Raw genomic sequence first — 19,633 nt, 5'->3', positions numbered from 1 at the left:
ATTCTCTCTCCGCCCCCACTCCCAGCACTGTCTCTCTGCCCAACCTCGAGCTCACTCGGTGCCGCAAACTCACTTTACCGCCGCTGATTCAGCATCAACTGCCGCCCATCCGCCTGACCCAGGAGACTCCGCGCACAGGCGCAGCAGAGGCCGGATGGTTGGCCTGGGTTTGGCCTCCTGAGCATGCGTGGCACCCAGCAGGTCCCCTCCATATTTAAAGGGACAAAATCCATATACACTAAATCATTCGCTTTGCCCTCATCAACCCTCCTGGTTACTTCCTTGAAAAATTCAGTCAAGTTAGTCAGCCACGACTTTCTGTTAACAAATCCATGCTGACTGTCTTTGATTAATCCTTGCCTTTCTAAGTGAAGATTTATCCCATCCTTCAGGATTTTTTCCAATAATTTTCCCACCACTGAGGTTAGGCTGACTGGCTTGTAAATCCCTTTCTCCCTTCTTAAACAAAGGTACCACATTAGCAGTCCTCCAGTCCTCTGGCATCACAACTGAAGCCAGAGAGGATTGGAAAATGATGGTCAAAGCCTGTGCTATTTCCTCTTTTGCTTCACTTAACAGCCTGGGATACATTTCATCCTGGCCTGGGGACTTATCCATTTTCAAAGTTGCTAAGCCCCTTAATACCTTCTCTCTCACTATGTTTATTTCATTTAATATTTCACATTCCTCCTCCTTGATAGCAGTGTTTGCATCGCCCCTCTCTTTTGTGAACAGAGACGCAAAGTATTCATTAAGAATCATACCTATATCTCCTGCCTCCACACACAGATTACCCTCATGGTCTCTAATAGGCCCTACCCTTTTTTTTAGTGTTCCACTTGCTCTTAATATATTTATAAAACTATTGTGTTCCTAACACAGATGAGACTGCACACAGGGAGATGAAAGTAACAGTGACCTCAGTCTTTATTAAGACACTCCAGAGTGAGGAACAGGCCTTAGGGGCCGGCTTATATACAGTGCTCCCAAGGGATGCTGGGATCCCTTGGGACTTCAGGGGATGCGCTCCCTGGTGGCGGAACATGGGAGTGCATGCTTTACAGATACACAACATCACTCCCCACCGAAAGTCAAAGTGAAAACTATTTACAAGATGAGGCGGTCGGGAGCCTTTCTTTCCCTGGTGGGCCACCTCGGTATAAATGTCTGTTCTGGTGTGTTGGCTGTGCCCTCGCTGGGCTGGCATGTTGTTAGCCCTGCAGGGCTGCTGGGTGAGCCTGGCATTGCTGGGCTCTTGGGCGTGATGGGTTCAATTTCCTGGTCCGGGGTGGTGTCGTTGATCCTTTGGGTGTGTGTTGTGGGCTCGAAAAAGGTGGTGTCTGCTGTGGGTTGTTCAGGGCAGTTTGTGAACCGCAGCCTCGTTTGGTCCAGGTGCTTTCTGCAAATTTGTCCATTGTCTAGTTTGACTACAAACATCCTACTCCCTTCTTTAGCTATCACCGTGCCCGCGATCCACTTGGGACCATGGCCATAGTTTAGCACTTACACAGGGTCATTCAGATCAATTTCCCGTGACACAGTGGCACGACCATCGTTTACATTTTGTTGCTGCCGCCTGCTCTCTATCTGATCATGAAAGTTGGGGTGAACCAGCGAGAGTTCACCCCAACTTGCATGATCAGGTAGAGAGCAGGCGGTTTTAAGCATCCTTTTCATGAGTAGCTCAGCCGGGGGCACCACTGTGAGCGAGTGGGGTCTTGTGCGGTAGCTGAGCAGTACTCGGGACAGGCGTGTTTGGAGTGAGCCTTCTGTTACTCGTTTAAGGCTCTGTTTGATGGTTTGTACTGCCCGCTCTGCCTGCCCATTGGAGGCTGGTTTAAATGGGGCCGAGGTGACATGTTTGATCCCATTGCGGGTCATGAATTCTTTAAATTCGGCACTGGTGAAACATGGCCTGTTGTCACTGACCAGTATGTCAGGCAGGCCGTAGGTGGCAAACATGGCCCTCAGGCTTTCAATGGTGGCGGTGGCGGTGCTTCCCGACATTATTTCACATTCAATCCATTTTGAAAAAGCATCCACCACCACCAGGAACATTTTACCGAGAAACGGGCCCACATAGTTGACATGGATCCTCGACCATGGTCTGGAGGGCCAGGACCACAAACTTAGTGGTGCCTCTCTGGGCGCGTTGCTCAACTGAGCACACACGCTGCATTGCTGTACACAGGACTCTCAGTCAGAGTCGATACCGGGCCACCACACGTGGGATCTGGCTATCGCTTTCATCATTACTATACCCGGGTGTGTGCTGTGGAGATCCGAGATGAACGTTTCCCTGCTCTTTTTGGGTAGCACTACGCGGTTACCACACAACAGGCAGTCTGCCCGAATAGACAGCTCATCCTTTCGCCGCTGGAATGGCTTGATTGGCTCTTGCATTTCAACGGGGATGCTGGCCCAGCTCCCATGTATTACATAGTTTTTTTACTAGGGACAGCAGAGGATCTTGGCTGGTTCAAGTCCTAATCTGGCGGTTTTCAGTGAACAGGGATGTGAGGGGCTTGTGATCGGTTTCCAGCTCAAATTTGAGGCCAGCAGGTACTGATGCATTTTCTTTACCCCCAACACACACGCTAATGCCTCTTTCTCAATCAGGCTGTAGGCCCTCTCGGCCTTAGACAAGCTCCTGGAGACATAGGCGACAGGTTGCAACTTCCCCGCAACGTTAGCTTGTTGTAATACACAACCGACTCCATACGACGGCGCATCAAATGCTAGCACAAGTCTTTTACACGGGTTATACAATACAAGCAGCTTGTTGGAGCATAAAATGTTTCTGGCTTTCTCAAAAGCAATTACTTGTTTTTTTCCCATACTCAGTTCTCACTTTTATGCAATAACACATGTAGGGGCGCTAAGAGGGTGCTTAACCCCGGCAGGAAGTTACCAAAATAGTTGAGGAGTCCCAGGAACGACCGCAGCTCCGTGACATTCTGTGGCCTGGGCGCGTTCCTGATAGCCTCTGTCTTGGCATCTGTGGGCCGAATGCCGTCCGCCGCGATCTTTCTCCCCAAAAACTCCACTTCTGTTGCCATGAAGACGCATTTCAACTTCTTCAGCCGCAGCCCTACGCGATCCAGTCACTGGAGGACCTCCTCCAGGTTTTGTAGGTGCTCGACAGTGTCCTGACCCGTGACCAATATGTCGTCCTGAAAAACCACCGTGTGTGGTACCGACTTGAGTAGGCTCTCCATGTTTCTCTGGAAGATCGCTGCAGCCGACCGAATTCCAAATGGGCATCTGTTGTAGATGAATAGTCCCTTGTGCGTGTTGATGCAGGTGAGGCCCTTCGAAGACTCCTCCAGCTCCTGTGTCATGTAGGCTGAAGTCAGGTCGAGCTTGGTGCCAACCCCCTGCTAGCGTCGCAAATAGGTCGCCTGCCTTAGGTAGCTGGTATTGGTCCTGTAGCGAGAAACGATTAATAGTTACTTTATAATCGCCGCAAATCCTGACCGTGTCATCATTTTTGAGTACTGGAACAATCGGGCTGGCCCACTCGCTGAATTCCACTGGAGAGATAATGCCCTCGCGTTGCAGCCTGTCCAGCTCGATTTCCACTCTCTTCCTCATCATGTGAGGTACCGCTCGCGCCTTGTGGTGAATGGGTCATGCCTCTGGGACCAAGTTGATCCGCACCTTCGCCCCGTAAAAGCTTCCAATGCCTGACTCTAAAAGGGAAGGAAATTTGTTGAGAACCTGGGTATGTGAGGCCTCATCGACATGTGATAGCGCTCAGATGTCATCCCAGTTCCAGCGGATTTTGCCCAGCCAGCTCCTTCCAAGCAGTGTGGGGCCATCGCCCGGGACAATCCGAGTGGCAGTTCGTGCACCGTGTCCTTGTAGGTGACCTTGACCATGGCGCTGCCCAGGACAGTGATGAGCTCTTTGGTGTATGTTCTCAGTTTCGTGTGGATGGGGCTCAGGGCTGGTCTGAGTGCCTTGTTACACCACAGTTTCTCAAACATCTTTTTACTCATGATGGATTGGCTAGCGCCAGTGTCCAGTTCCATGGCTACGGATAAGCCATTCAATTTTACATTTAGCATTATAGGTGGACATTTCGTTGCAAATGTGTGCACCCCGTGTACTTCAGCATCTGCCTCCTCTCTGAGGCTCAAAATTGCTTTGATTCACCATGGACCGATCTCCCTCTGCCACATGGTGGTTAGCAGGTTTTGCAGAGCTTGCAGCTCGTCTGCAAGTTCGTTGGAGGTGCCCCATTGTTCCACAGCTCTTGCAAACATACCCTTTGAAGCGGCATGAATAGGCTGAATGGGAGCCTCCACAACGCCAACAAGCTGTGAATTGTCTTGCATTCGTCCTTTGTTGCGAACTCTGGGTCACCTGAGGCCAGCTGGCAGTTGCAGACTCGTGGTTTCTGCCCTGTACATTTCTGCTCGCAAACACAGTTCCAGTTAATTTATGAACATTGCTAGCACTTGTGTACTGAGAGATTTGTTTGGTGTTATCACTGGTGGACATAAACGCCTGTGCTATTGCAATGGCCTTACTAAGGGTCAGTGTTTCTACAGTCAAAAGTTTTCGTAGGATGGTCTCATGGCCAATGCCCAGTACAAAAAAGTCTCTGAGCATCTGCTCCAGGTAGCCATCAAACTCACATTATCCTGCAAGTCGCCTTAGCTCGGCGACGTAGCTCGCCACTTCCTGACCTTCAGATCGCTAGCATGTGTAGAACCGATACCTTGCCATCAACACGCTCTCCCTTGAGTTAAGATGCTCCCAAACCAGTGTACACAGCTCCTCATACGACTTATCTGTGGGTTTCACCAGTGCCAGAAGATTCTTCATGAGGCTGTAGGTCAGTGCCCCGAAGACCATGAGGAGGACCGCTCTTCTTTTTGCAGCGCTTCCTTCTCCGTCCAGCTCGTTGGCTACAAAGTACTGGTTTAGCCATTCGACATAGGCTTCCTAGTCCTCACCCTCCGAGAACTTCTCCAGGATGCCCACAGTTTGCTGCATCTTTGCGTTGGATTCGTATACTCATCGCCAGTTATTGTGTTCCTAACACAGATGAGACTGCACACAGGGAGGTTAAAGTAACAGTGACCTCAGTCTTTATTAAGACACTCCAGAGTGAGGAACAGGCCTTAGGGGCTGGCTAATATACAATGCTCCCAAGGGATGCTGGGATCCCTTGGGACTTCAGGTGATGCGCTCCCTGGTGGCGGAACATGGGAGTGCATGCTTTACAGATACACAACAAAAACATCTTTGGGTTTTTCTTGATTTTACTTGCCAAGAATTTTAATGCTCTCTCTTAGCTTTCCTAATATCCTTTTTAATTTCTGTACTGCAGTATTTATCCCTCGGTATCTGTCATAAGCCTCTCATTTTTTCTTTATCCTACCCTGTATGTCCCCTGGCATCTCGGGGGCTCCAGATTTGTTAGTCACACCCTTTTTCTTTAAGGGATCTCCTCCTTGAATGCCTCCCACTGCTCTGACACTAATGTACCTTCAAGTAGCTGTTTCCAGTCCACTATGGCCAAATGATTTCTCAGCTTAGCAAAGTTGGCTTTTTCCCAATTTAGAACTTTTAGTCCTGGTCTATCCTTGTCATTTTCCATAACTACCTTAAATCTAACTGAATTATGGCCACTAGCACCCAAATGCTCTCCCACTGATACCCCTTCCACCTGCCCAGCTTCATTCCCTAAAACTAAATCCAGAACCACCCTCTCCCATGTTGGGCTTGCTACATACTGGCTAAAAATGATCTCTTGAATGCATTTTAGGAATTTCGCACTCTCTATGCCCTTCACACTAATTGTGTCCCAGTTAATATTAGGATACTTGAAATCCCCTACGATTACTGCCCTATAGTTTTTGCACTTCTCAGAAATTTGCCTACATATTTGCTCTTCTATCTTCCTCTCACAGTTTGGGGGTCTATAGTACACACCCAGCAGTGTGATTGCCCCTTTTTTGTTTTTCAGTTCGACCCATATGGCCTCGTTTGATGATCCCTCTAACATACCACCCTTCCTCACCGCTGTAATAGTTTCTTTAATCAATACCGTGACCCTCCCCCCTCCCTTTTTATCCCCCTCTCTATCCCATCTGAAGATCCTGTAAGCAGGAATGTTGAGCTGCCATACCTGCCCCTCTTTTAGCCATGTCTCTGTAATGCTATATCATACTCCCAAGTGTCTACCTGTGCTCTCAGCTCATCTATTTGCTGTACTACTTGCACTGAAGTATACACCATTTAGTACAGTCAGACCTCCTTGACTACGTTCTAGCCCTTGCTTCCTCTGTGCTTCAAATTCACTTTCTACATTTTTGCTTTCCAATTCCAGCTTTACTCCCCTCCCGACTGAATCTATTCTCAGGTTCCCATCCCCCAGCCAAGTTAGTTGAAACCCTCCCCAACAGCACTAGCAATCCTGCCCCCTCCCCGGAGCGAGGATATTGGTCGCAGCTCTGTTGAGGTGCAACCCGTCTGACTTGTACAGGTCCCACCTCCCCCAGAAGTGGTCCCAATGCCTCAGGAATCTAAAGCTCTCCCTCCTGCACCATCTCTCCAGCCACCCATTCATCGTGGGGCTGCAGTGGGGAAGCTCAGGGTCATGCTTATGGGCTGAACGGAAGTGTTCAGCAAAGCGGTCACCCAATATGCATTGTATCTCCCCAATGTAGAGGAGACCACATCGTGAGCAGTGAATACGGTATACTAAATTAAAAGAAGTACAAGTAAATCGCTGTTTCACCAGGAAGGAGTGCTTGGGGCCCTAGACAGTGGGAAGGGAGGGGGTAAAAGGGCAGGTGTTGCATCTCCTGCGCTTGCATGGAAATGTGCCATAGGAAGGGGAGGGGGTGCTGGGGGTCACTGCGGAATGGACCAGCATGTCGCAGAGGGAGCAGCCCCTTCGAAATACTGAGAGGGGAGGGGAGAGGAAAATGTGATTGGTGGTGAGATCACGCTGGAGGTGGCAGAAATGACGGAGGGTGATCCATTGAACATGAAGGCTGGTGGGGTGAAAGGTGAGGACAAGAGGAACTGTGCTCTGGGCTCATCATCATCATCACAGGCAGTCCCTCGAAATCGAAGGAGACTTGCTTCCACTCTAAAAGTGAGTTCTCAGGTGATTGAACAGTCCAATACGGGAATTACAGTCTCTGTCACAGTTGGGACAGTCGGTGAAGGAAAGGGTGGGTGGGGTTAATGGGTTGCTGCACACTCCTTCCGCTGCCTGCGCTTGATTTCTGCATGCTCTCGGCGATGAGACTCGAGGTGCTTCGCAACCTCACGGATGCTCTTCCTCCACTTAGGGCGGTCTTGGGCCAGGGATTTCAGGTGTCGGTGGGGATGTTGCACTTTATCAAGGAGGTGTTGAGGATCTCCTTGAAACGTTTCCTCTGCCCACCTGGGGCTCGCTTGCCGTGTAGAAGTTCCGAGTATAGCGCTTGCTTTAGGAGCCTCTTGTCGGGCATGCGGACGATATAACCCGCCAAACAGAGATGGACGAGTGTGGTGAGTGTGTCGATGCTGGGGATGTTGGCCTGAGCGAGAACACTGAAGTTGGTGCATCTATTCTCCCAGTGTGCTCTGTGGCCCCTCTCCCTGATTCCAGCCCCAGCTCTGTGCTCACTGTGGCCCCTCTCCCAGATTCCATTCCAATGCTCACTCAGCTGCTCTCACCTGGGGACAGCGTGTCACAATTGGCCCCCGCACACCTGAGCTGGACACCAGGCCCCACCCCTTTGCTGCACCGCCATTGGTTTGAGGACCCACCACCAGCTCGCCCCGCCCACCTCTCCCCAGGCTCTTCCTATTGGTCCGAGCTCCCATCAGTCAGGCTGGGCCCACATGGTGCTGGGCGGGGCTGAAGCTGCCTCAGTTTGAGGCGGTTTGTTCTAGAACTTTCCTTCAGCGGGATGATCTGATTGGCGGATGGGACAAGAATCCCGCAGCCTCTGCTGTTCAGGCCTGAAACAGAGGGGCCACTTAGCAGCTCATTGAGGGCCCGCGCCCCGGGAGTGGGGAAGAAGCTGCTGCAGTCCAGGGGGAGATCTTGTGGCGCCGCCCAGGTCTGTCAGTCTGTTCATCGGCGCAACACCTGGGCTCAGCCGCGCAAGTCCCGCCCACCCAATCACAGCCCCGCCCCTCGCACACTCTGATTGGTTCGAGGAGTAACCTATTGGGCCAGCACAAAAGGCCCAGTGACCAGCAGAGAAAATCAGCAGCTCATTGATTTTACTCTCACTCTGCGCACAGCGGGTGCAGAACTGAAACCCAACCAGAGCCGAGGAAACTGAACCCAACCAGCGAAAACTTGGAGCGGAGGAGTAAATGATGGGGATGGTGCGATGGGTTTGGATTTCAGTACTGGGAGGAGGGAAGTGTGTGGGGCAGGGATTTACAGCTTTGGGGGAACTAGGGAGGAAAAAATGTTACATAGAAACTAGAATTATCTGTTCTTAATATCTATCTTGTATTTACCGGTGAGTTCACAGGAAGGTGCCAGTGTGTGATGTCCCTGTGGGGTGCAGTAAGTTCAGTGTCTGACCCTGAGCTGCCCCAGGGAGGGGGCAGTGTATGATTCCCTGTGGGGTGCAGAGTTCAATGCCTGACCCTGTGATGCCCCAGGGAGGGGGGGGGGCAGTGTGTGAGGCCCTTGTGGGATGTAGTATGTTCTGTGTCTGGCTCTGATCTTTAGGGGATTAAATCACACCGAGGATAATGAGCAGCCCCCCACCAGTCTCTGAGCTTTATTGTCCAATGATCCACTCACCATCACACAGAGCTCCTGATCTTTACCTCCAGTGTGTGATGATAAAACTGAAACTGATGTGAGGTTAATAAATCTGTAATTCAATGACTTATGTCTTCCGTTTGGAAAGGAATGAAACATAAGAACATAAGAATTAGGAACAGGAGTAGGCCATCTAGCCCCTCGAGCCTGCTCCACCATTCAATAAGATCATGGCTGATCTGGAAACACTTGCAACTCTCCTGAGAAATTTACATTGCTCTCTTTCAGTGATCTTTTTTCTGATCGTTACTTTCAACGATTCCTCCCCAACCACTTTCAAGACTCGTAGGCAACGTCCAGCATAGTAATAACTAAGGCAAGGTCTTGTGTAATATAAACAGAGACTGGGCCAAGTGTAATATAAACAGAGGCAGGGTCTAGTGTAATATAAACAGAGACAGAGTCTAGTGTAATATAAACAGAGACAGGGTCTAGTGTAATATAAACAGGCAGGCCCTAGTGTAATAGGTCTAGTGTAATATAAACAGAGACAGGGTCTAGTGTAATATAAACAGAGACAGGGTCTAGTGTAATATAAACAGGGACAGTGTATAATGCAGTAATAACTGAGACAGAGCCTAGTTTTACACTAGAAACAAGTCTTTAATAATTTAAACTGTTTTCTTGCAATAATAACTGAAAGGTGATAGTGTCACACTAACAGAAGCCGGGTCTATGTTAACAATACCAGAAACATACTCTATTGAATACAACAGAGACAAGGTTCAGAATTATAATAATAGAGGCGTGCACTAGAACTGGAATAACAAGGGCAGGTTATTTTTCAATCATAGCAGAGGCCGGGTCTAGTGTAACAATTCCAGAGACAGGGTCTCATACAATAAGAGTGGAGACAGGATCCAGAGTAATAACAGCAAATGCATGGCCCACTGAGAGTAACAAAGACAGTGTTTGATCCAATAATAACAGAGGCAGACTCTAGTGTTATACTGAACACAATGCTGGATCTAGTGTGATGATCACACAGCCAGTATCTAGTGCACTCAAACAAAGATTGGGTCTCATCTAATAGTGTGTGCAAGTCAGAGCCTATTGCTACAATCTCATTCACCCATCACCCCTGTGCTCACTGACCTACATTGGCTCCTGGTTAAGCAATGCCTCAATTTTAAAATTCTAATCCTTGGTATCAAAACTCTCCAAGCTCTCGCCCCTCCCTATCTCTGCAATCTCCTCCAGCCCCACAACCCAACGAAATCCCTGTGCTCCTCCAAATCTGTCCTCTTGGCCATCCCCGATTTTAATCGCTCCACCATTGGCGGCCGTGCCTTCAGCTGCCGAGGCTCTAAGTTTTGGAATTTCCCCCTAAACCTCCACCTCCTCTTTCAAGGTTCTTCTTAAAAACTACCTCTTCGATCAACCTTTTGGGAATCTGTCCTGATATCTTTCTCTGTGGATCAGTGTCAAAAATGTTTTTCTTTATTGATATCGATCTTGTTAAGCGCCGTGAGATGTTTCACTGCGTTAAAGGCGCTATATTAATGTAAGTTCTGGTTGTTTTGTTGTTGTAGTAAATGCTTTGCCGAATGTCTAATAACAGAGTTAGGGCCCACTGCAGTATGAATGGGTGGGGTTAGTGTAATAACACAGGCACGGTCTAGTGTAATGGGAACAGGGGACAGACCATGTCAGCATTGGCTCAGTGGTAGCAGTCTCGGCCCTGAGTCAGGGGATCGAGGGTTCAATTCCCAATCCAGAGACCCGAGCCCATAATCTAGGCCGAGACTCCGGGTGCCAGTACAGAGGGAGCACTGCACTGTCAGAGGTGCCGTCTTTCAGAGGAGACATTGAACCGATGCCCCGTCTAGTCCCTAAGTTGGACATAAAAGATCCCACGGCCAAAATTCTGAGGACGGAGAGGTGGCGTTCTCCCCTGGTGTCCTGGACAATGTATCCCTCAACTAACATCACTGAGAACGGATTATCTTGCCATCATTACATTGCTGTTTGTGGGATCTTGCTGTGCACATATTGGCTGTGGCATTTCCTCCATTACAACTCCTCTCCATTCACCTTCACCCCAACCCCTCTCTCACCCCTACTCTCTAACCCCTCCTCATCTTCAATTCACTTCAATTGAAAAGAAATAGAAAGGTTTTGAAATACATTTACAACAGATTCTAGATGTTCTTAGAGTTGGGATCTTTCTCTATCATCGAGGAGTTAGATAACAGACTTTCTCCTGTGAATATAGAGCTGGAGTATTGGGCCGTGATGTGTTTACTTGTTCATCTTATTGACTCTAATCCTCTGCCAATGATTTGATGTGATCTGTTTACCTGTACGTATTTTTTTTTTTAAATACAATTGCTGAGTGGATTCAAATTTAAATTGAACCCAGGTTTACAGGCGTGATGCTCCATTCACACATCGAAGGTGAGAGAGATGCTGTGGGGCACATACTAAATCCAGTAACTGAAAGTGAGGGTTTTGTGTTCAGTGATCCCGGGCGTGTTACCGATACCTTCCCTGGATATCAAGGCTAGGAGAGGCACTCTGGGAGATATGGGAAGCTGGGACTTGTCCCTGAGAGTAACCGAAGGTCTGAGAACTGAAATAATCTGGAGTCAGAAAGGAGAAAAGGCTCAAAAATGGTAGTATAGTATTAGGCCGTCCCTCGTATCGAAGATGACCCACTTCCACACCAAAAAGGGATGTTCACAGGTGTTTCAATGAGGGACCTGACCCGAACTACATACTGAAGGGTGGAAGATGCCTGTGCATGGATTCTTTTAACGTGGGGTGGCCGTTGCACACCAGCCACTACACGGGCTTGACAGAGCTTCATCTTGATCCAGTGGCAAGGGTTAACCAAGACTCTGCTGCACGGACCTAGTGCGCACACATGCTCCTACTATCCATAGATCGCAGTGTGGGCTGGCCCGTGCTGCCCCTGGGCCCTCGCCTCTTCTGGGCCCTGAACCCTCGCCTCTCCTGGGCCCCGATCACGATGCTCCTGGGCCCCGATCTCTCACCGCTCCTCCGCCCCAATCAAAAATGGAGCAGTCAGAAACAGGACATCAATTAATCTCCTCTTATCTTGGAGACATCAAATATCAACACACTCTTATTTGAAATATCAAAATCCTAAGCTCCAGCCGAGTGAAGGGTTATTATCAGCAGAAACAAACGGCAACTAACAGAATGAACATGATTCAGTAGGATGTGAATAACAGCAGCAACAACAGCAGAGTCCAACCCCTGCAGTCACTTGTGAACTCGTTGGTGTGTCAGCAGGGCGGATGACTGAGTGAATCCCTTCCCACACACTGAGCAGGTAAATGGTCTCTCCCCAGTGTGAACTCGCTGGTGTTTTAGCAGGTCGGATGACCGACTGAATCCCTTCCCACACACTGAGCAGGTGAATGGTCTCTCCCCAGTATGAACTCGCTGGTGTGCCAGCAGGTTCGATGACTCTGTGAAGCCCTTCCCACACTCAGAGCAGGTGAACGGTCTCTCCCCAGTGTGAACTCGCTGGTGTGTCTGCAGGCTGGATGAGTAAATGAATCCCTTCCCACATGTGGAACAGGTAAACGGTTTCTCCCCAGTATGAATTCGCTGGTGTGTCAGCAGGTGGGATGACCGAATGAATCCCTTCCCACACACTGAGCAGGTGAACGGTCTCTCCCCAGTGTGACGTCGCTGGTGTGTCAGCAGGTTGGATGACTGAGTGAATCCCTTGCCACACATGGAGCAGGTGAACGGCCTCTCCCCAGTGTGAACTCGTTGGTGTGTCAGCAGGTGGGATGACTTAGTGAATCCCTTCCCACACACTGAGCAGGTGAATGGCCTCTCCCCGGTGTGACTGCGTCGATGAATTTCCAGGTCAGACGGGGAATTGAATCCCTTCCCACAGTCCCCACATTCCCACGGTTTCTCCGTGGTGCGGGTGTCCTTGTGTCTCTCCAGGTTGGACGATCAGTTGAAGCCTGGTCCACACACACAACACGTGTACGGTTTCTCCCCGCTGTGAATGGTGCGATGTTTTTCAGGCTGTGTAACTGGTTAAAGCCCTTTCCACAGTCAGTGCACTGGAACACTCTCACTCGGGTGTGTGTGTCTCGGTGCTCTCCAGTCACACTGATGTTTGAAATCTGTTCCCACAGACAGAACAGACAAACATTTCTCCTTCCACAATGAAAGGCCGATGATATTCAGAGCCTGAGGAATCAAATGACTCTCAGATGTTTCGTTTGAATTTCCCGTCTGCAAATCTTCCCCTTCTAATACCCTGTAAAAGGAGATTACAGAACTCATCACTAAGTACAAGACAGAAATTTAGAACAGACAATTCTAGTTTCTTTGGACCATTCGTTCCTCTCTTGTTCATCCAAAGCTGTAAATCCCCATTACACACACTATCCCTCCTCCCTGTGCTGGAATCCAAACACATCGCACGTCACAAGACAGTTTATCAGCCGCTTCCAATTTTCACCATCAACTCTGGCTGGGTTCAGTTCTACACTCACTGGTTCCCCTCACTCCCCTCCCCTGAAGATGCTGACTCTGGCTGGGTTCAGTTCTACACTCACTGGTTCCCCTCCCTCTCCTCCCCTGAAGGTGCTGACTCTGGCTGGGTTCAGTTCTACACTCACTGGGAACCTGAAATAAAACAGAAAATAATGGAAATGCTCAGGCGGCATCTATGGAGAAAAACAGAGTTAACGTTTCAGGTCATGTTCCTTTCATCAGAACTGGAAAAAGTTAGAGATGTAACAGGTTTTAAGTAAGTGCAGAGGCAGGGAAAGAGGGGAGGGGAGAAAAGACAGGAGTGATTAAATGGCAAAAGGGCAGGTGTTGTATTTCCTATTTTAATGTAGGCAAAAGGAGATGGTAATGGGCCAAGAAACAAAAGAGGGGTGTATAAATGGCAAACGGAGTATCATTATCAGCAGCTGTTGTACTAAAAAAATGGGAGCGGTGGTTATGAAGGTAAAGTGCCTAATTGAAAGATGAAATGCTGTGCCTCGTGCTTCATTAGAAGCCTCAACTATTTACAATTTATATTAATAACTTGGATGAAGGGACTGAGAGTAGTGTAGCCAAGTTTGCTGATGATACAAAGATGGGTGGGAAAGCAATTGTGAGGAGGACACAAAAAATCTGCAAAGGAATATAGACAGGCTAAGTGAGTGGGCAAAAATTGAGCAGATGGAGTATAATGTGGGAAAATGTGAGGTTATCCACTTTGGCAGAAAAAAAATAGAAGCGCAAATTATAATTTAAATGGTGAAAAAATGCAAAGTGCTGCAGTACAGAGGGACCTGGGGTCCCTTGTGCATGGAACACAAAAAGTTAGTATGCAGGTACAGCAAGTGATCAGGAAAGCAAATGGAATGTTGGCCTTTATTGCAAGGGGGATAGAGTATAAAAACAGAGAAGTCCTGCTACAACTATACAGGGTATTGGTGAGGCCACATCTGGAGTACTGCGTACAGCTTTGGTCTCCGTATTTAAAGGAAGGATATACTTGCATTGGAGGCTGTTCAGAGAAGGTTCACTTTGTTGATTTTGGAGATGAGGGGGTTGACTTATGAGGAAAGGTTGAGTAGGTTGGGCCTATACCCATTGGAGTAGAGAAGAAAGAGAGGTGATCTTATCGAAACATATAAGATAATGAGGGGGGCTCGACAAGGGGGGATGCAGAGAGGATATTTCCACTCATTGGGGAAACTAAAACTAGGGGGCATAGTCTCAGAATAAGGGGCTGCCCATTTAAAACTGAGATGAGGAGGAATTTCTTCTCTCAGAGGATTGTAAATCTGTGTCCCAGAGCGCAGTCCAGGCTGGGTCATTGAATATATTTAAGGCGGAGATAGACAGATTTTTGAGCGACAAGGGAATAAAGGGTTATGGGTAGTGGGCAGGGAAGTGGAGCTGAGTCCATGATCAGATCAGCCATGATCTTATTGAATGGCGGAGCAGGCTCGAGGGGTCAAATGGCTTACTCCTGCTCCTATTTCTTATGTTCTAGAACAGTGAAGGAGGCCGAGGACGGAGGTGTCAGAGTGGGAGTGGCCCGGAGAATTAAAATGACAAGCGATCGGAAGCTTAGGGTCACGCTTGCAACTGAACAGAGCTGTTCCGCAATGCGATGACCCAATCTGCGTTTGGTCTCTCCAATGTAGAGGAGACCATTTCATGAGCAGTGAATACAGTACACTAAATTCAAAGCAATACAATAAATCAGTGTTTCACCTGGAAGGAGTGTTTGGGGCTCTGGACTGTGGGAAGGGAGGAGGTAAAAGGGCAGGTGTTGTTTTTCCTACTTTAATGTAGGATACAGCAGCCAATTTGTGCACAGCAAGCTCCCACAAAAAGCAATGTGATAGTGACCAGATAATGTATTTTAGTGATGTTGATTGAGAGATATACATTGGCCAGGACGCCATGGTAACTCCCCTGCTCTTCTTCGAAACAGGGCCATAGAATCTTTTAAATCCACCCGAGAGAGCAGACGGAGCCTCGGTTTAACACCTTATCCAAAAGACAGCACGTCTGACAGTGCGCCGTTCCTTCAGTGCTACACTGGAGTGTCAGCCGGCACTTTAGTGCTCAAGTCTCTGGAGTGGGACTTGAACAGTTCTGAGCACAAGGGGCCAAATCTGGGGCCCTCCTGTTACAATTCTGTGGGCTGTTAAACCGTAACCCCAACACTTACCAGCACCTTCAGGAGAGAAGCTGAGAAAGCCCCCATGTGCAGAGTGAGAATAAAATCAATGAGTCAATGATTTTCTCTCCCGGTCACTGGGACCCTGAAGCCCCGCCCACTCTTTGTTGCAGTACAAATATGGACGCGCAGGAGCGTTACTCCGCGATGAATCAAGATGGCGCACACAAAACCCCCAGATTCCCTTTACAAAGATGACGGTCTTTAACCTGGGACCGATTTCAAGAAAAAGCCCCGGAGCTGCAAACGCGGGAGCTATGGGTTCTCATTCGGGGCTTGCGGCCTACACAAGTTGTTGATGGAGCCCACCCGTGGGTAGCGTTACTCCCCCGCACCCCGCTGTTGCCTACCCGCTAAGGAATCGCGCATCTGTTCGCCTGCGGCCTCTGTGCACCGAACACCGCACCGAGTATGCCCCAAACCCAGGAGGGTCCCGCGCCTGCACGCTGGGCTCCTGTATTCTGGGTGCAGCACATTCTCCTCACGGGGAATGCTGGGTAATCGCCTCGCCATTAAATAGAACAGGATTTACTGTGATTGCGTTGAACCATGTTCAAAATGGCAGTTATTGTTGGTTTCTGATCTTCATAACCCTTATACCTGAGATGGAGATTAATATTCTGTATAAATATTGAATAAATTATCTTTGTTTCAAACACTGTCGAATATTTGATTTCACATGGTAAGAGACAAATTGATGTTCTGTTACCGACCGTTCCCGGACTTTTCTTACTGTAGATTATTTCAGTTCTCATCTAGTTTGCCTTCTACCATATCAAACCCCAAGCCTGTTTGTTCCATTTGTGTACATGGCTTGTCGGTGTCATAGACTGAAATCACATTAGACATATTTGAAGTTCCTTTGAACTACCCCATTATATAACTATATTACACAAGATGTGAAATCATTTATTTTCTGTATAATTTATAATTTTTTGATCCGCTTTCGTAAAAATCCTCCACACATATTGCATATGACAAGGGACCAGAGAGGGAGAAACTAGTCTCTATTTCTCCTTCATTTACAGACGCTCCCTGACCAGTTACCATTTCTCCTTTATTTACAGACACTCCCTGACCACTCCCCATTTCTCCTCCATTTGCAGACACTCCCTGACGAGTCGCCGCTTTGTGGATCTTTCTGTTGTGCCTTTAAACAAATGAAACTCTGGTGTGGAGCAAACATTGCAATATTTGGTGGTGAAATGGATTCATTCAGGACAGACAGCAGGGATTATGTCAGGAAATAACAGTGTAGTGAGAAATTCGGTGGATGTTGTGTAGATGGATTGTCAAAAGGTGTTTGATAAGGTACCGGACAGGAGGCGTGTTGATCAAATTAAGGCTCACGGTATTAAAGGGAGTGGGGCAGCCTGGATATGAAGTTGTGTAAAGGGCAGAAAACAGAGAGTAGTGGTTAATGGATGTTCAGACTGGAGGGATATAAACAGTGGTGTCCCCCAGGGTCAGTGTTGGGACCATTGTTCTTCTCAATGTAGAGAAATGATCTGGACTTGGGTATATGCCTCGGCTAATAAAGATAAGTATCCCATATGCCTTAACCACCTTATCCACCTGTCCTGATGTCGACAGATCCCTGAAGGTATGCACTCCAAGGTCCCTCTGTTCCTCTACACTTCTCAGTATCCTACCATTTATTGTGTATTCGCTTGCATTGTTCGCCCTTCCTAAATGCAATGGCTGACATTTCTGCAAATCGAATTCCATTTGCCACTGCTCTGCCCACTTGACTGGTACATGGATATCCATTGAAACATACAAGATTCTGAAGGGGATTGACAGGGTAGTTGTGGAGAGGTTGATTCCCCTGGCTGGAGTGTCTAGAACTAGGGGGCACAGTCTCAGGATAAGGGGTAGGCCATTTAAGACAGAGATGAGGAGGAATGTCTTCACTCGGAGGATTGTGAATCTTTGGAATTCTCTGCCCCAGAGGGCTGTAGATGCTGTCTGTGAGTATATTCAAGGTGGAGATAGATTTTTGGTCTCGCAGGGAACGAAGGGACATAAAGATCAGCTGGGAAAGTGGTGTTGAGGCGATATTGAACAGTGGAGCGGGCTCGAGGGCCGTGTGGCCTACTACTGTTCCTATTTCTTATGTTGACATCCAGGGGGCTCTAGGTTTATTAGTCCATCCTTTTTCTTAACCGAACATACCTGCTCTGAACCCTCACCATGTCCTCTTTGAATGTATCCCACTGCTTTGACACTGATTTACCTTCAAGTAGTTGTTTCCAGTCTACTTTGGCTAAATCACATCTCAGCTTGGGATAATAAGCTTTTCCCCAGTTGAAAACATTTATTCCTGGGCTATCTTTGTCCTTTTCCATAACTACCCTAAATCTAACTGAATTATGATCACCAGCACCAAAACACTCTCCCACCGATACCCCTTCCACCTGCCCAGCTTCATTCCCTAAAACTAAGTCCAGAACCACCCCATCTCTTATTGGGCTTACTACATACTGGCTAGAAAAGTTCTCCTGAATGCATTTTAAGAATTCTGCTCCCTCTACACCTTTCACACTAAATCTATCCCAGTTAGTTAGGGTAGTTGAAATCCCTTACCATTACTGCCCTATTGTTTTTGCACCTTTCAGAAATTTGCCCACATATTTGCTCTTCTATCTCCCTCTGACTGTTGGGGGATCTATAGTACATCCCCAGCAGTGTGATTGCCCCTTTCTTGTTCTTCAATTCATCCCATTATGACCTCATTTAATGATCCCCTCTAACATATCATCCCCCCTCAGAGCTGTAATTGTTTCTTTAATCAATATTGCAACGCACCCTCCTTTTTTACCCCCCCCTCTCTATCTCGTCTTAAAACCCTGTAACCAAGAATGATGAGCTGCCATTCCTGCCCTTCTTTCAGCCATGTCTCACCAATAGTGAGTTGGTCTTACCGCAGGTAAAGTGTACACAGCCAGATAGGGAATGGAAGACCAACAGGAAGAGCAGTGCAAGGAAGGTAGTGCAGGGATCCCCTGCGGTCATCCCCCTGCAAAACAGATACACCGCTTTGAGTACTGTTGAGGGGGATGACTCATCAGGGGAGGGCAGCAGCAGCCAAGTTCATGGCACCGTGGGTGGCTCTGCGGCACAGGAGGGCAGGAAAAAGAGTGGGAGAGCAATAGTGATAGGGGATTCAATTGTAAGGGGAATAGATAGGCGTTTCTGCGGCCGCAACCGAGACTCCAGGATGGTATGTTGCCTCCCTGGTGCAAGGGTCAAGGATGTCTCGGAGTGGGTGCAGGACATTCTGAAAAGGGAGGGTGAACAGCCAGTTGTCGTGGTGCATATAGGTACCAACGATATAGGTAAAAGACTGGATGAGGTCCTACGAGACGAATTTAGGGAGCTAGGAGTTAAATTAGAAAGTAGGAAGTCAAAAGTAGTAATCTCAGGATTGTTACCAGTGCCACATGCTAGTCAGAGTAGGAATCGCAGGATAGCTCAGATGAATACGTGGCTTGAGCAGTGGTGCAGCAGGGAGGGATTCAAATTTCTGGGGCATTGGAACCGGTTCTGGGGGAGGTGGGACCAGTACAAACCGGAGCTTCTGCACCTGGGCAGGACCGGAACCAATGTCCTGGGGTAGTGTTTGCTAGTGCTGTTGGGGAGGAGTTAAACTAATATGACAGGGGGATGGGAACCTATGCAAGGAGACAGAGGGAAATAAAATGGAGTCAGAAGCAAAAAATAGAAAGACGAATAGTAAGAGTGGAGGGCAGAGAAACCCAAGGCAAAAAACAAAAAGGGCCACATTACAGCAAAATTCTAAAGCGGCAAAGTGTGTTAAAAAGACAAGCCTGAAGGCTCTGTGCCTCAATGCGAGGAGTATTCAGAATAAGGTGGACAAACTAACTGCTCAGATAGCAGTTAACGGGTATGATGTAATTGGCATCACGGAGACATGGCTCCAGGGTGACCAAGGCTGGGAAGCTCAACATCCAGGGGTATTCAGCATTTAGGAAGGATAGACAGAAAGGAAAAGGAGGCGGGGTGGCGTTGCTGGTTAAAGAGGAAATTAATGCAATAGTAAGGAGGGACATTAGCCTGGATGATGTGGAATCTGTATGGGTGGAGCTGCGGAATTCCAAAGGGCAGAAAACGCTAGTGGG

General features: G+C 48.3%; 1 pseudogene; it reads right to left on the bottom strand.

The window, feature by feature from the left end:
- Positions 1 to 9,474: 9,474 nt before the first annotated feature.
- On the bottom strand, positions 9,475 to 12,972 carry LOC139274177 (zinc finger protein 436-like; annotated as a pseudogene).
- Between the last annotated feature and the right edge of the window lie 6,661 nt (positions 12,973 to 19,633).

Source organism: Pristiophorus japonicus, chromosome 9 (genome assembly GCF_044704955.1).
Source record: "Pristiophorus japonicus isolate sPriJap1 chromosome 9, sPriJap1.hap1, whole genome shotgun sequence".
NCBI lineage: Eukaryota > Metazoa > Chordata > Chondrichthyes > Pristiophoridae > Pristiophorus > Pristiophorus japonicus.
Note: the sequence above shows the minus strand (reverse complement) of the source record. Positions and strands in the feature narration are given on the sequence as shown.